This window comes from Peromyscus leucopus, chromosome 4 (genome assembly GCF_004664715.2).
Source record: "Peromyscus leucopus breed LL Stock chromosome 4, UCI_PerLeu_2.1, whole genome shotgun sequence".
Classification (NCBI taxonomy): domain Eukaryota; kingdom Metazoa; phylum Chordata; class Mammalia; order Rodentia; family Cricetidae; genus Peromyscus; species Peromyscus leucopus.
In genome coordinates, this window is record NC_051066.1 from 88,303,837 (window position 1) to 88,319,862 (window position 16,026).

At 38.2% G+C, this 16,026-nt stretch overlaps 1 protein-coding gene across 1 annotated transcript in view; it reads left to right on the forward strand.

Moving 5' to 3' along the window:
* Positions 1–16,026, forward strand: part of LOC114697497 (formin-1) — a 270,035-nt gene that overhangs the window by 48,415 nt on the left and 205,594 nt on the right. The gene's annotated exons all lie outside the window — the stretch shown is intronic.

Here is a 16,026-nt window from a genome sequence, read left to right on the forward strand (position 1 = left end):
TGAAGCGGGTCTGCATTTTCCCAAGTCCTGGTTGCTGTTGGAGAGGTGGATTTTAGGAAATGGAGGGAAATGGGAAGAGCTCAGGGTCATTCAGGACACAGATGCTGGTGACGTCAAGGCACAGGAGTGACGGAAAGAGCTGTGCTCTCTGGCCACGAGCACTTGCCTGGTATCTGGGCCAGCGTTGGCTTCTGCTGGAACCAGAGCTGCCGAGGCTCTCACCATTGTTTCCATTTTAATCAGTGGTTCTCAACCTGGGGGTCACATATCAGATATGCTGCATATCAGATATTTACATTACGATTCGTAACAGTAGTAAAATTACAGTTATGAAGTAGCAACAAAATAATTTTGTGGTTGAGGGTCACCACAACATGAGGAACTGTATTAAAGGGTCACAGTGTTAGGAAGGTTGGGAACCACTGCTTTAAATATTTACAGCCCAATGCTGCCTGTGGTACCCAGGATCTTGTAATTATACACTAAATATTTCTCGAATGAATTACCAGGGAGGGAAAGGGTGACAATAATATACTACCAAATTGAGTTCAACTGGGTATCCTTTCTGTATCTGAACTCATTATACATGCATCACCAGACAATTGTGTCCATCAACCAGGGCAGTTTCTTTTTAATATCTGTAGGTATCTATGTTATATAACTGTGTGCATGTGTCTGTGGGTTGTTGTTACTGTGTTTTGGTATTGATTTTGATTTATTTTAGCTTGATGCCCTTTGTGCTATAGAGATATAATAAACAAAATTCAAAGTATTGAGAAAACATATAGTTTTCAAATGCGACAGAGAGAGTTCAAAGGTTTAACTATAGGAAATGGCTGATGTTTGACCTGTCTGGTGTATAAAACAGTCTCTTTCACATGGCTTAACTGAATGAGTTCACATTAGATGACAAGGACATGAGTGTGCTGGGGAAGACTTCTCTTCTGGATGGTCCATTCTCTGAGGTGCTCCCTGAAAGTACATCTGAGACTGTTATAAGGCATCAACCTGGAGATGGAAGCGCAAACTCAACATCACTCTACATAGAATTATTGAAACATCTCATGACTCTAGAGAGGACAGTTTTCTAGCTTTCAGAAAAAAAATCCATGAAATATAAAATGATTGAAAACTTCTTACTCAGCGCAAATATTCCCTGGCCTAGTGAATAAGCCAAATGCATCATTAGTTTTCCTAACAGCCCAATTTGATATTTTATTCCTTAAAACATAATTATGACAAACTATTGATTATATTGGTCTTTGAATGCAAGCCTTTCTAAAGTCCTTTGTAGCTTTGCTTGCTCATAAATTGTGATGGCATTTTTGCTTCCTCCTCCTCCTCCTTCTTGTGCAGTAGATGAAATCTACTTCATAAATTCTTTATAGTAAAAATTTTACTTTTTCATTTACAAGAATGTGGGACTGTGGCATAGATACAAGTACTGGGGAATGATTAGAAGATAAGGAAAGGAAATAAATCAAATATTTAAGTTGTGTGTATTAAATATCTTTTCATAACAAATATATGATTGAGTAACTCCTCATTTCTCCCATGAATACAAATTTTCAAATTTAGCCCTGCTAGACACTTGGGACTTGTAAATCTGACTGCACTTTTCCCACCTCAAACTTGTGTTGTTCAGATGGCTCAGCTGTTAGAGCAAGGCTCACAACCAACCACACCATTTCTAACTATCTTAAGGAGAGAAAAGCTGTGATTGTTATGGTGTAGAACAAGGTTTCCGTTTTGATAATCTGTTCTGAGCACATAAAGTAACGTTGGTTCCAATCTTCATGAATACAGTGCAGTATCATGGTTTTTCTGCGAAATCCCAATGTTCCAGAGGAGCGGCTCACTTTTGATTGTTTGAATATCAAATGCCAATGGAAACTCCTTTCCTCTGGCTGTAAAATAATGGTAGATGGGCTCAAAACCAAGGAGGGGAGAAAACAAGATTGCCTTACAAATCTGGCAAGATCAGCCACACCAATAAAACCAAATCCAATGATGTTTTATGGGTCTGAATTTATGTGAGTGCCCAGGATCAAAGGGCTCGAGTCCCACTGGACTACAAGGTCCATAGTTCATGGCAAAAACTCATCAAAAAGAACATTTTAGTCGTTTAAACTTTTCATTTTAATCAGCCACAGTAATAAAAGAGCCTTTAGGTGTCTAAAAACATTCTGCAAGATCAAGAGGTTGTTTTCCCATTTCTAGAAGCAGCTTTCTTATTGGATCCATATAACGCCTGTGGCCTCAGAGTGTCAGAGGGCCATTGCCTCTACACCGTTTGCCTTTGTGGGATGGTTCCTTTCGGCTCTTCTAACTGTGCATTATGTGATAATAAATTATGGTACCTGACGGAAGGACCATAAAATTTTCACACCATTTATCAAGCTCCTTCAGCCATTTAAAGTTAAGTCTCTGACAGCAAGCCAGGGACTAATGTTTAGACAGAAACAGGATCCACTGCCTGTGTCTTGACTAGCACCAGGAGAAAGAACACAAGGCTTCAGGGTGAGAAGAGATGCAGATTGAGCCGTAGCCCAACAGACTCTTCCAACAGTTGTGCTTTGTGACAGTGCCTCTGTCACATATCATTCAGAATGCATAGGTTGAGGTTTGTAAAAGTTGCTAATGCTACATAAAGAAGGAACCGGCATGTGCTAGTTGGTTGGTGCATGAAACCAGCCTGAAATCAGTCTCGAATTTTCAGCCTGAGCAGATCAATCAGGGAGCTTGACAGAAAGGTGTAAATTGCTCAGAAAATACTCCCAAGACTGGAAGATGATGAAATTGAGGAACTCAGAGGAATAAATGGGGGTGGGGGTGGGGGTTGCAGACCTGCCAACATCTTTTTCTCTTTATTTGCTTGTCTTTTTGCTTTGTGAATCTCTTCTCTCTTCCCACAGGAAGAGAGAGTTCCTAATTCAGCTGATGTTTTCTTACTCGATCTTGGGTATCATCCTTTACTACCTCCTGCACTTGTGCACATTGGTTGTTTCATTCAAGACACATGGCTTCCTCATTTTTAGTGATGGATTTAGCCATCCTATACATTTAGATTCCTTCCTTCAGTCATACTATTTCCTTGAGCTTAAATGCCTACTCTCCCTGGAAAAGTCCCTAAACACCAAGTTCATGGCACAATCCCCTGCACCAGTTTCCTTCTGTTATAGTTTCTCTGACATGGATCCTCAAACCACATTTGAGGTAGTTGTCTAGTGCTGTCTGTCATCTTGGACCAGTCTCTGTTGAGTTGGGTTGTAGAGCAGGTGTAGACCTCACAGTTCTGCATCCTCTGTACCCACAGCCAGGACCCAGTTCCTTTCGTACTTCCTTTGGCTATACTTCTGCACCATCTGTTCAACCTTGCCTCATACTCAGCCCTTCCAAAGGGAGTTTAGTCATTTGGCTTTGTCACTTAGAGATTAATTTATTTTTGCAATTTTACCTCTGCACAAGGGCACTTCACATCTACTTGTTTGGGTTTGGGTTTTCCCCTGGGTTCCAGCATTACATTTCTGACTTTTTCTGGAACATTGAAAAATGTTTCCACTATCTCATTCTAAAACTTCCAAAGCTGGAGCACCTGAAGACTAATAACCTCAAAGTTTAAGGAACTCTACATCATTTTGAGCCCCCTCCTGGTCATGGCACAATTCTCAGAGAAGTATCTTTTCTCAGCTACCTTGTTTATTTGAAGTTGCACCTTTCTCCTGGAAGTCCACACCAGAAATCTCAGATGCATAGTTAACAGCTCTTGCTCCCTCAGTTTCAGCATCTTCTTGATGGCCAAACAATGCCAATTGTAGCTCCCTTGTTCTCTGATGTACTTACTGTTCCAACATCCTCATGCTGTCATGTGAATGTAGGGTTTTAGCCTAGCTTACACACATCCGTGCCCTTCTTAGATCATTATTCTTCACTTGCAGCCATCTCTAGAGGCTCATGATTACCTAGTAAGTGAAATATAATGGACTTATTCTGGTATTTAAGACCTTCTCATTTTAGCTTCCTACCTATTTTGCTTTATAGTTTCACCTTCTGCCTGTATTTTCCCACTCTCCTTCTTTGTGCTTTCGCTTATTGAGTTCAATAGGAGTTCATTGGCATATATAGCACATTTTTCACTTTTTAGGGCTTCCGTCTTTGAAAGCATGAGCTCATCATTCTGTACTTAGACCCCTCACAGACTCTTTAACATAACCATGCCCTTGTCTACCTTCAGTGATCCACCACCTTCAGTGCCTACCACAGGATGGATTAAACCTTTAACGAAGAGTGAGCAGTTGTATTTCCCATCACAGTAAGACATTAGTGAATAGATTAGCCATAGTGCTTTTTTATTTCTTCCAACTCTTCTTCTCCTTCTCCTCCTTCTTCTTTTTTTCCCCCTATAGTAGAATAGTTAGTGTGCAGGATGTCTTTCTGTACGCTGTGGATATATGTTGTTCCCATTGGTTAATAAATAAGCTGCTTTGACCTATGGCAAGGCAGCTTAGAGGCAGGTGGGAAATCCAAGGAGAGAGACAGGAAAGAGAAAGGCAGAGTCTAGGGAGAGGCCAGCCTGCCACCCAAGGAGCAACATGCCAGCAGACTGGTAAAGCCACAGAACATGTGGCAAAGCATAGATTAATAGAAATTGGTTAATTTAAGATATAAGAGCTAGCTAGGAAGAGGCCTGCCATAGGCCATACAATTAGTAATTAATAAAAGCCTCTGAATGATTATTTTATAAGCAACCACAGGACCACAGGGGCTGGGTGGGACCAGAGAAAACTTTTGACTACATTAGTGTTTTTCAAATTCAGAGACAAAGGGGAACTGTAGTAAGAAAACTATCTTCCCAGAAGTTTTTTTCTTTTAAGACACTTTGTCAATTTGTAATTTTTTACTGGTAGAATGGTGGTTATACTTTAGGTCTTCTTAGATGAACAGTTAGCATATACTCTGTATTTAGACAGTTATTGTGAGTGGCCATTTATAGTAGGTAAGGTGTCTGTGACATGGATCTTGAGTCTGTGACCATTTGTGGCTTCTTTATAGATGAAGAACTCGAAGCTATTGTAGGATGTAGCTTAAGGGCTTCTTTTTTTTTTTCCTTCTCAATACATATAATGGAGATGATACACTTCCTAAAGGAATAGGGTTATTACAGACAAAACAATCAACCATCCTTTGACAGTTGTCGCAAACTGCTTGCAGTCAGCAACAGGGGAGCTCAAGATGATATCATAGAAGCATTGTGACTGAAAGCTAAGTCTTCCCAATCAATTGCTCCATTGCAGTTGTCATGTGGGAACTGTGGCGAGAAAGATTAGAAAGCACTGGTTTTACTTTAAGTGGTAGGTACAAAATGTATCTTATAGCCTACACTGGAGGGTGACACAGAGAATAATATACTGTTTGACATTTAAGTTTACATGTTTAGAAACAACGTTTTTCTCAAATATAAATGAAACTGAGCACATTTCTGCTAAGAATTTGCAGATCAATTGAAGAATGTGGGCACATCTTTGAATCATTTATTTCAAATACTTTTTTTTAAAAGCAAATAATTGTTCTTAAGGCCAAAAAATTGTTAATCATTTTCCTTCGACCCTCATTCTTTATTGCATGTGGATTACTTTCTGATTCTCAGATGAAATCTGTGGATTGTGAGATATGGCTAAGTGTTCACATTTACCATTCTTTTTGCCTCAGACTCAACTTTTGGACTCTAACGGCATCACTCACTCATAGCTCATTAGCAACCTCATTACCTAGAAAAGAGACAGAGAGGCTGCCAGCTTCTGTAATACCTCCTGGAATGCCCTTTTCCCCATTTTCCCCCAGACCTGCATCCAGGCTCTTTGTTCGCAAAAGATTTTTAAGAAAAACATTACTCAGAAGCCTAGAGGACATTGCTGAAGATCGCTGAAGGGTTTTGCACAGCAATCATACCTGAAATAATAAAGCCAATAATACTCAGGCATGGAAAGAAGCTTCCTCCTTGATGAATTCCATTTGTAGAATTGGATTATTAGTATTTTTGTCACAGATAGGTCAGGTTTGAATTTAATTCTACACTATTATTACCTATGATGAATTGGTTTAAAAATCTGAAAAAATAACATGAAACAAATACAAATGAAAAAGTGACTCAAAAGAAAATAGTTTTTTGTTTGGTTTGTATTTTTTTACAAATACAGTTGAGATGGGGTGCATTTTAACAACATTTGGATGAAAAAAAGATCTTCTTGCTAATATTTATAAAAATCAAATTCTTTTCTTTAAATACCTCAGCTATTCTAACCAGTTTCATATGCTGTGCTAATATCGTGTTCAAGTGCATGCAACCAGGAAGCCGCCTTCTGCTCTGATGTACGCTGGAGAAAAACGGATGGTCCAACTTAGAATTCCTAGTAATCTAAATATTTAGAGTGTGAGTGGTTTGTAACCGTTTAAGACAGATGACTAGCATAGATACTCAGCCAGTTCATTTTCTCCTGAAGGGGATATGGTAAAAGACTGAGAAGATGTCTCTTGTAGCTGACATGCCCATTCTGTGAAACAGCAAGTTGGCCATCATGTGGAATAGCATAGATGTCATGTGGTTTGATGGAACATTAAAAGGCTGACCCTCAGTCATGAATGTATGTAGTTAGTTACTAATCTCTGCATAACTTGTGAAGTAGTTATGGCTGAGCTCTCAGGTAATACTGTCCCTGACTTTTTACATTGTTAAATATGTGCAGCTCTAAAGTCTTAAGATGGGTTACAGAGAAGAAAAAGAATAACCATCCATAATCCTCTGTCAGAACAAATTTGAAATGATATTTAAATATTGCACAGAATTAAGATATATAATGAAAACACTTTATACATTATATTTAACTTCTAATCAGCTAGAAAATAAGGGTTATTTAAATTCATTTCTTGTATGTACTTAGGGTAAAAACTGGGTTGTAGTAATTATCCTTCCAAAAATTACAAATTACAGAGATGGATAGCAATCAGAAGTAAAGCAGTTTAATGGAAGAGATGAGGGGGGAAGAAGAATGTAGGTTGTCCATATTCCAGGAGGACAGAATCAAGTAAAAATGAGATCTGATCCCTTCCAAGTTGTTCTGACCACATCCTTCTACAATGGTGTTTCTTGTGAATCTTGAAGTTCCAAGTATCATCAGCCATCTAGTAATCGGAACACATGTTCTGCCAAATCCCACTGTTATCTTAACTGTTTAAGGCATCGAACACCCTAGGTTTATAAATATATAATTAAAACCCCACAGAAAAATAAACCTAGATGGGGGATTTATGTTTTCCTTAATTCATGTTTATACAAAGAACAGATCTGTTTTTGTAAATATTACATCAGTTCTCTTTGAGCTCAAATAAATCGGTGTGACACTGCCAAAGCTGTTTCTAGAGGCGATGGGTATTGATGCCCTGTGGTCTAGGAAACTTCTCTGTGAAGTTTTAGAATTGTGCTGTTACTCAAAATGGCACAATGTTGGGGGCCACTGCTGTTTTCAAACTTGGTGGCTGTGTATGACTTTATAGCTTCTATCTTACTGGTTCTAAACATTCTCCGTTGCAGAAGATTCCATATGAAACAATTCAAATCAAGAAACACTTCTGCCCCATCCTAGATAGACCCTTAACTGTCCATGCTTGGGTAAACCAAATTACTTTTGGACAGAAACTTAGAAATATTCTTTCTACTACAAAGGGGAAAAAACTATCACCCACATTGTCTTGGATGCTGCATTAATCATTTTGTCACCACAGTGACAAACACTGGGAAAAACAATTCTAAAGGAGAGAAGATTTGTTTTGGTTCAGAAGTTCATGGTAGACTTGCTTTATTGTTGAGGACCCGAGTGTGGAACAAACCAAATCCCCTCACAGTAGAGAGGAAGCAGAGAGGCACAGAAAGGGACCAGGACAAGATACATCCCCTGAGGACATACCTGCAGCCTTCAGCTAGGCCTCAGCTTCTAAAGCTTCTAGGATCTCTCTTCTGTAGTGCTGCCATTTGGGAACCAAGGCTTCTATACAAGAACTGGGGCTGTGTGGTGGATTTGCTGTCCAAACCATAACAGGTGCCACATGAAGGTTCTTTTCGTTGTTTAAAGCATTTCCATGCCCTCCTCCATCATTTTGTTGTCTGTTCCATTGAAAGAGAATTGGGAACTACAACAACCAGTATGAGAGAGGGAGAGAGAGAGTTTAAAATAGTTGAGTATATTCATCGAATTATATACTTTGATTCATTCTTTAGTGATGTTAGAATAAGAACAGTGTTCTGAAAATTCTTCCTAAACAGAAATGTGGCATCTGTTCACAGTTACAGCAATATTTGTGTACTGAAGAATGTTTATTTTGACTTATTCTGGGTCACTTCATTTGTTGACTCTCATCTGGGCCCCATGGGTATTATATAATTATATAGCTAGAAGAACCAGTAGACAAAACAAACTCAACCCTGTCTGTATGGGATGGACCTAGAACTTTGGGCTTCTGTGTGCTAGGATTTAATGAGATTTAAGAGGAAAGACCATGGCCATAGTCAGCTGTGCACTTACCAGCTATGAGCTTGTTGAGGAAAGATTGTACAAATGAGTCTGCCTGGTGTGTTACAGTCCTTTTATGGACATTTCCCAGTCATTCCTCCTCCATTCCTTTTCCTTTCATTAAGTGAACCCAGTCCTCCCAGACAAAGTAAGTAGAGACTTCTGAGAATTGAATGGGGACATTAGAAAACTCTTCCTTGATTCAGAAATATCTGCTTGGGGGGACATAAGAGAACAAGAGACAAAAGTGATGACCTCATGAAGTTCTCATATTTGAATAATAGAAAGAAAGCAAATAGGAGGCAGGATAGTTTCAGATATAGCAAGAGGACCAAGATTCTAAAACGACCATAGAAATCTAAAGATCCAAAGAAGAATGTGGAAAAACCTACCATGCTGGGTAATTTGGGATGCCATTGGCTATTTATGTAAGCATTTTTAGCACAGTGATGGCAGCATAAAACATACAACTCTGGGTTGTAGTCTTGGCTTATGATAGACAGTGAATTTTAATTCCCAGTAGCTGATGTTTGTTATATCTGATATTATATGAGCCCTACAATGTTTCTCAACCACAGTAATTTATTTTTTTAGTTTTTCTGAAGTTTGTTCTATTTTTTTTTTTTTTTTACCTTCCATGAAAAATGTACTGGGAAGCAAGGCAAGCAACAGCATCCTAGTTTCATAGAATGGGAACTTCTGCAAGAACGTAAAGCTAATGATACTGATGTAATTATAGTGTTCATCTTGGACCACCAAAGTATATGAAACAACTGATTTAATTGTATCATGGAACAATTCTGTCTGTTTTGATCGGTGATGTCCTATGTGACTAAGAAAAATATGAATGTGTTGTCTAGAGGACAAGTTCAAAAACCTAAGGTACTCTATTACACTAATACTGATCCATTCTTAAGGCTGGATTAAGTCCAACACTAGTTTAAAAAAATCTGGCATGATACAGCCATTCTAGTTATGAGTTCAATACAAGTGCTCTTTCTCACACTCAGTCTGCACAAAAATGGGCCTGTCAACAGCCAACCTTAGACTGGGGAAGGCTGCAAAGAATAGGCCTTTTCCCCACCCACACTGAAGAAGTGGCCACTGCTCGATTCTGGAAAGTTAGAAGTCACTGTCATCTGTTGTGTAACCACTGATGAGCCTACCAGGCTCCAAAGGAGAGGTCTAAGCCCAAGATCACACAGATGGCCCTGGTTAAACTCACTGGGTATCAAAACAAAAGAGGAAGACATGAATAAGGCAAAGGGAGGAGCTGGGGATGATAAGGGTGGGAGAGAGACAGAAGGGGTGGAAAAGTAACCAGAATACATTGAATATATGTGTGAAAATGTCGAATAACAAATTCAATAATAATACTAATAAAATAACTTTGTTCAGTTGAAAGATGATGTTAGATTTATTTTCCTTTCAGAATTGTGGAAACGTTTATTTGTAGGCATTTTATTATTCATATTATTGATCAATTACTGTGAGACTAATCAGAGCCCTTATCAGTAATATGATAGAAAATACAATGTGAGAAGAACGGGGTGCAACGTCACAGTCTTAAAGCTAACAGAACATCCCAACATGGAGCCTTGGGTTGTCCATCACACACTCTGGCCGGGATCCAGGTTTCTAAAAGTTAGAATGCTGATGATCTTGTAGCACCATCTCAGATGATTACCACCAGTCATCTCTCATCCAAGACTTGCAAAAAGGAAGTTTGGAAAATGGACCATAGAGTTGGAAATCATGTAATAGTTGTGGAGGAGATTCAGTATTTCCTTGAAGGGCTTAGACCTTTGTGCATCTCTAAGCTGCAGGCCTTTAAAGATTTTGAGGACTTATTTTACTCTCCTGTCTGATGTAGTGTGTGTTTGTGTGTGTGGCAGTGATGACAGGGGCAGGGGTGTAAAGGAAAGAAAAGAGACATGTGCAAGCACAACTTTTCTAATCATTGAAGTTGTTTTCAATGTATCTGAATTGAGCTGGAAAGAAAAATGCTTTGAAATGTTAGAATTTCAAAGACAGAAAAAAAAACAACTCAAAGCAATTGGAGCACAAAAACAAAGTACGCTAGGAATACATATGTGGATGATATCCAAATAGACACTTTTTATAGCAACAGTGTACAGGGTTTTAAATCAGAGGTGTTTCTTTTACATTGACACAGAACCTGTTCAAGAGCTACAGACATTCCTCTGCAAGCCCCTAGTGAAACCTGATTTGTAACCACCCTATGTCTTAATTATGGTTTCTACTGCTCTGATAAAACACCTTGAGCAAAGCACCTTGAGGAGGAAAGTGTTGGTTTTATCTTAAATCTTATAATCCATCATCCAAGGGAGACAAAGTAGGAACTGATACAGAAGCCATAGAGAAGTGCTGCTTGCTGGCTTGCTCCCTGTAGCTTGCTCAGCCTGCTTTCATAAAGCACCCAGGACTACCAGCCCAAGACTGGCACAGCCCACAGTGAGCTCAGCCCTCCCACATCAATCATCAATCAAGAAAATGTGCTACCTACTTGCCTACAGGCCAGTCTGGTGGGGCAGTTTTTTTTTTTTCTTTTTAAATTGAGATTTTTCTCTTCCTAAGTGATTCTAGCTTGTGTCAAATTGACATAAACCTAGCCAGCACCCCCTGGTATTCTGACCCATACATTTTACGGATAAAAATAATAGATCGGAAATATGAAATAAATTTAAGTTCATGCTGTAACTTTATAATGAACTAATTAATGCCAAGTTCTTTGACCAATCTTTTATTATATTTTTCTATTTACTGCCCCTTGAATCTCAGTGTATGTCAGAAAATATTCTTCCTTGGGTCCATGACTGAAGGGTTGAGACTGTACTTAATTTGGAAATCTCTCTGACATCTTAGACCTTATATGAGTGTGCCTTTTGGCTAGGGTAAGCAGTTTTTGGAAATTTACGGAAACATTTTAGGCCAGGACCCAGATAATAATGCCTTCTTGTTTATTTTCTTTGTTGATGACCCTACAATTTAGAACTCATTCAGTGGTAGATTTATCTAGTGACTAATCCCTGGAAAGGCTTGAAGTGTCAAGGAGAAGGTGACTGTGACCTAGGCAAGCATCATTGGTTATTTGCTCAAATATTGAACCAAGAAGCCAAGTACCTCCTAGCTTACTTATAAAAATAAGTTTAGAGAAAGTGAATGAGTGTTTGGAGCTTAGAGCAGATTATTATTGTTGGTATAATAAAAAGCATCATGAACAACCTGGGATGCCTTTGCTGATCAGCCCAATTCATTGATTTTTTTTCATAGTTGTAAAGTAAAAACTTACATTTGAATAGTACCTTGATAGTAACAATCCTGTAAAGCCTTCCCAACTCAGCCATACTTCAAGTGACAAATGACAGGAACACACTGCTATTTTCAGTTTCAATATAAGCTTCTCCAAAGTACAAGCATTTTGATGCTCATCTTCTTAAGACCTGATATGCTGGGGATGCTCATTCTACATTCTACAGCATTTGACTATTAGAAATAGCAAAGAGCCCCTTCTCTATATACTGGAGATGCTCATTCTACAGTATTTGACTATTAGATATAGCAAAGAGCCCCTTCTCTATACACTGGAGATGCTCACTCTACAGTATTTGACTATTAGAGATAGCAAAGAGTCCTTTCTCTATACACTGGAAATGCTCACTTTATAGCACTTGACTATTAGAGATAGCAAAGAGCCCCTTCTCTATACATTAGAGATGCTCACTCTATAGCATTTGACTACTAGAGATAGCAAAGAGTCCTTTTTATCTACACTGGAGATGCTCACTCTACAGTATTTGACTATTAGAGATAGCAAAGAGCCCCTTCTCTCTACACTGGAGATACTCATTCTACAGCATTTGACTATTAGAGATAAGAGCATAATGAGAGCCCCTTTGACTATTGGTGCTCTCTACACTGGAGATACTCATTCTATAGCATTTGACTATTAGAGATAGTAAAGACTCCTTTTCTCTATTATAGTGAAGATGAATTCATGGTTTCCTTAGTTCTTATAACAACAAGCCAGCTACAAGTAGGAAATTTAACTTAATCATTCATCTGAGTGATATTTGGTTACCAGAAGTCCAAATTAATTATAAAGATGTAAACCTATTTTGTAGATAGAAATTCTAGAATCTTAATATGTTATATATTATTATATTTTATGTTATATAAGTTATATGTAAATTTATTAACAGTATAAATATATATATTAAAGTTCTAGGATTATTTAATATTTTATATGTATGCATTTGTATTTGTTTGACCTCCACCATTTGGATCCCAGACATCAAACTCAGGTTGTCAGGTTGGAAGCAAGTGCCTTACTCCACTAAGCCACCTCACAGGGCCCCACGCCCCAGAATCTGATACATACAATTTTGCAGCCTTATTTTTATTCCAGAAGAACTTAACAGCCGGTTCTTTTTGATACCAATTAACTGTCATTGGACAATTCTTTGTAACTTGCCAGCAGTCATTTTCAGTTTCCTACCTGGTTCTTAAACAACAAAACAAAACAAGAAAAAGAATGCTCAAGCCAAAAGTTGAGAGCATTCAAATCAAGCATAATTTAGTTTCTGATGATACTGTATCCTAGTTCCAAAATATAACTGTTGTACAAATGGGCATCGGTCACAGGATGTTTCCTCCTCAAAGACAAGTGGGTGAGACACTGGGACCAAAATGTTAAAGTGATTCTTATACTTAAGAGTCTGTCACAGCTTTAAGGGCCAGAGTTTCTGTCTTTTGCTTCTTAGCACACAAGAACTCTAAACAATACCTCATTGAACTAGTTGTGGGATTTGTAGCAATAATACAGCATGAAACTCCAATACTCTTTTCTTGCTACAGAAGGGATTAGTGTGTTGGCCAACTGTCTAAAAACGTGTACTCCTGGGTTTGCTCATTAGGTTTAGAATTATATTTTGGAAAAATGAAGACTGAAAATTATTTTAATGGATATCCCATTGTGTATTCATCCTAAGACCTATACTCTATTTGGTGACATTAAAAAAATTAGAAGTAAAATGTTACTAAAATATCCCCTAAGCTTTTTCCTTTTATTTATTTCACAAAATACTTGTTGACTACACTCATTTTGTATCTCAAGTACTAGCTCCAGTGCAAATTTCCAACATTTTTTGATCTGTTTTAGTTTCCCACTACTTTTATGACTATCTCTACTTATAGGTGCTTAATTTGAAAGTTTATTACTGAATTCTTTGAAATATCACCTTTCAAAAATATGTATAATTTTCCCTCCATTGGATACTGATGTGTTTTCACAGAATCTTAATGAGTCTGTCTGAGCTCATGAGAACATTTGCTTTGATAATGAAAGTTGGGGCTCTTTCTATAGACTGCATAATACCATACTCTAAGCTATATGAGGTTTTCAGAATCAAAGCTGTCAGTACAAGGGAATTTGAGAGAAAGATATGAAGTCCTGTGTGTGTGAAAATTGTTAATGTTGTAGAGCTAGAGGAAGCTTCATGGATTAAGTTTTAAACATCTAATTTTAGACAACAAAATGAAGCTTAGAGAAAATTTAAAACTTGGCAAAGGGCAAGGAGCTAGTGACTTAAGTATCTAGAAGGAGAATCTAGTTCTGTTGACCTTTATAGCCAATTCTTTTTCCACCATTTACATGGAAACTATTCAAGCTTCAGCCTGTAGTTTAATGACTCCAGCTACTTTTCAGAAGAACAGACAGGAAATGTTTTCAATCAAGGATCTCTGATAAGAAACTATATCTAGGCTGGGCAGTGGTGCACACCTTTAATCCCAGCACTCGGGAGGCAGAGGCAGGCAGATCTCTGTGAGTTCGAGGCCAGCCTGGTCTACCAAGTGAGTTCCAGGAAAGGCGCAAAGCTACACAGAGAAACCCTGTCTCAAAAAAAAAAAAAAAAAAAAAAAAAAAAAAAAAAAAAAAAAGAAACTATATCTATATTTGTTTTGAAATTTTGACTTACTAAGAGGTATTTAGTGGAAAAAATTATTAATCACCAATGTTGGATGATAAGGTGCATGCTATACTTGAGTCTATTTCTTAGTGGCCCTTTAAATATGTCTGGACTTCTCTTTCCTCATTTGGGAAATAAAAATATCAAAGTCAGCATTCTGATTGTTGCCAAAATTGTACACACTAATATAATACAAATATATTATAAATTATAAGTGGTATATATTATTCCTCCTTACTAATTTAGAGTTAGTCTGGTTAACTCATTATCTAATTTACCATTTGATAATCATTCAGAATAGTGTTGTGGAAGGAACATGAATCTTCATACCTAACAGGATTCAAATTCTTTTATGACAATTTCCCAGCTGTGGGCTCTTATACAGGTTGTAACATCCTCAACAAAGTGTGCCTGCCTCACAGAATTACAAGAACTAACATAAGTGAATGGAGACTCTTGGCAGTGTACTCAACACTCTATGTTGATTTCTTTGTCCTTTCTGAGCCTCACCACCACAGATAGGCCATGTATATGTATTCATACTCCAACATTTCATGCATTGGGATCTACTCCCATGTCAATCTAAGTGAACTTTTCATTGCTTTGAATGTTCTTTCCTCTCTCACTTCCCCCTCCCCAGTCCTGCTTCTCCCATTCTTAGTAAGTTCTCATTATAGTGATATATCAGATGTGCCTCATGTTTCTGAGTGTCCCTGAGATGCCCTTTTGGTTGTAACTTGATGTGCTTTTATTTCTGATAAGAAGAAAAAATGCTGATAATAGTTAATTAAAACCAGCTATTGGCAATTTATGAGCTTTTCATAAACCCAATGCCATTCTTTTCATTAATAAAGACCTTTGGTTTTACTGTGGCAACAGTAAGCCAGTTAGATAAAGGGCAGTTGTAGTGTTCATGAAGCTATCAAAATGAAACACAACAGAAAAACCCAGTTGGCCATATCCAAAGTGACAGGGACACCATATTCTTGCCTTACCAAAGCACTCTGTGGAAACTGAATCGAGCCTTCCATATCCTTCAAGTCCTACTTTCCTTCCCTTTCCTTTCCCCTGCTCCCCTCAGCTTCCTCTGTACTCCTCTGGAGTGGTAAAGCTGTGCTGTCCTTTTGCATAGTTCCCCCAACACAAGGATGGAGAGTTTGGAAGGGGCCCTGGAAAGGACTGACTTGCTCCAGTGGTACAGCCGTTCAACCTGACTTTTTACTGTCCTGGCAGCACCAATAGGAGAGAATGTTTGTAACAAGAACAAAATGCTAATGGATCGTTCTCCCACTGTGCTGGCTCTAACCTGGTGTCTGTCATCAGCAGGCATTTTTCCACCTTCTCTTTGACAGACATGCTGGTGGAGACCAGACAAGCAAATGTCTCCTAATGTTGCTTGAGTTTCAGTACAGTGTGTTCTTTCGATAGTATCTCTGAAAGGTAGTACTATGGAGGATATTAAAAAATAATGA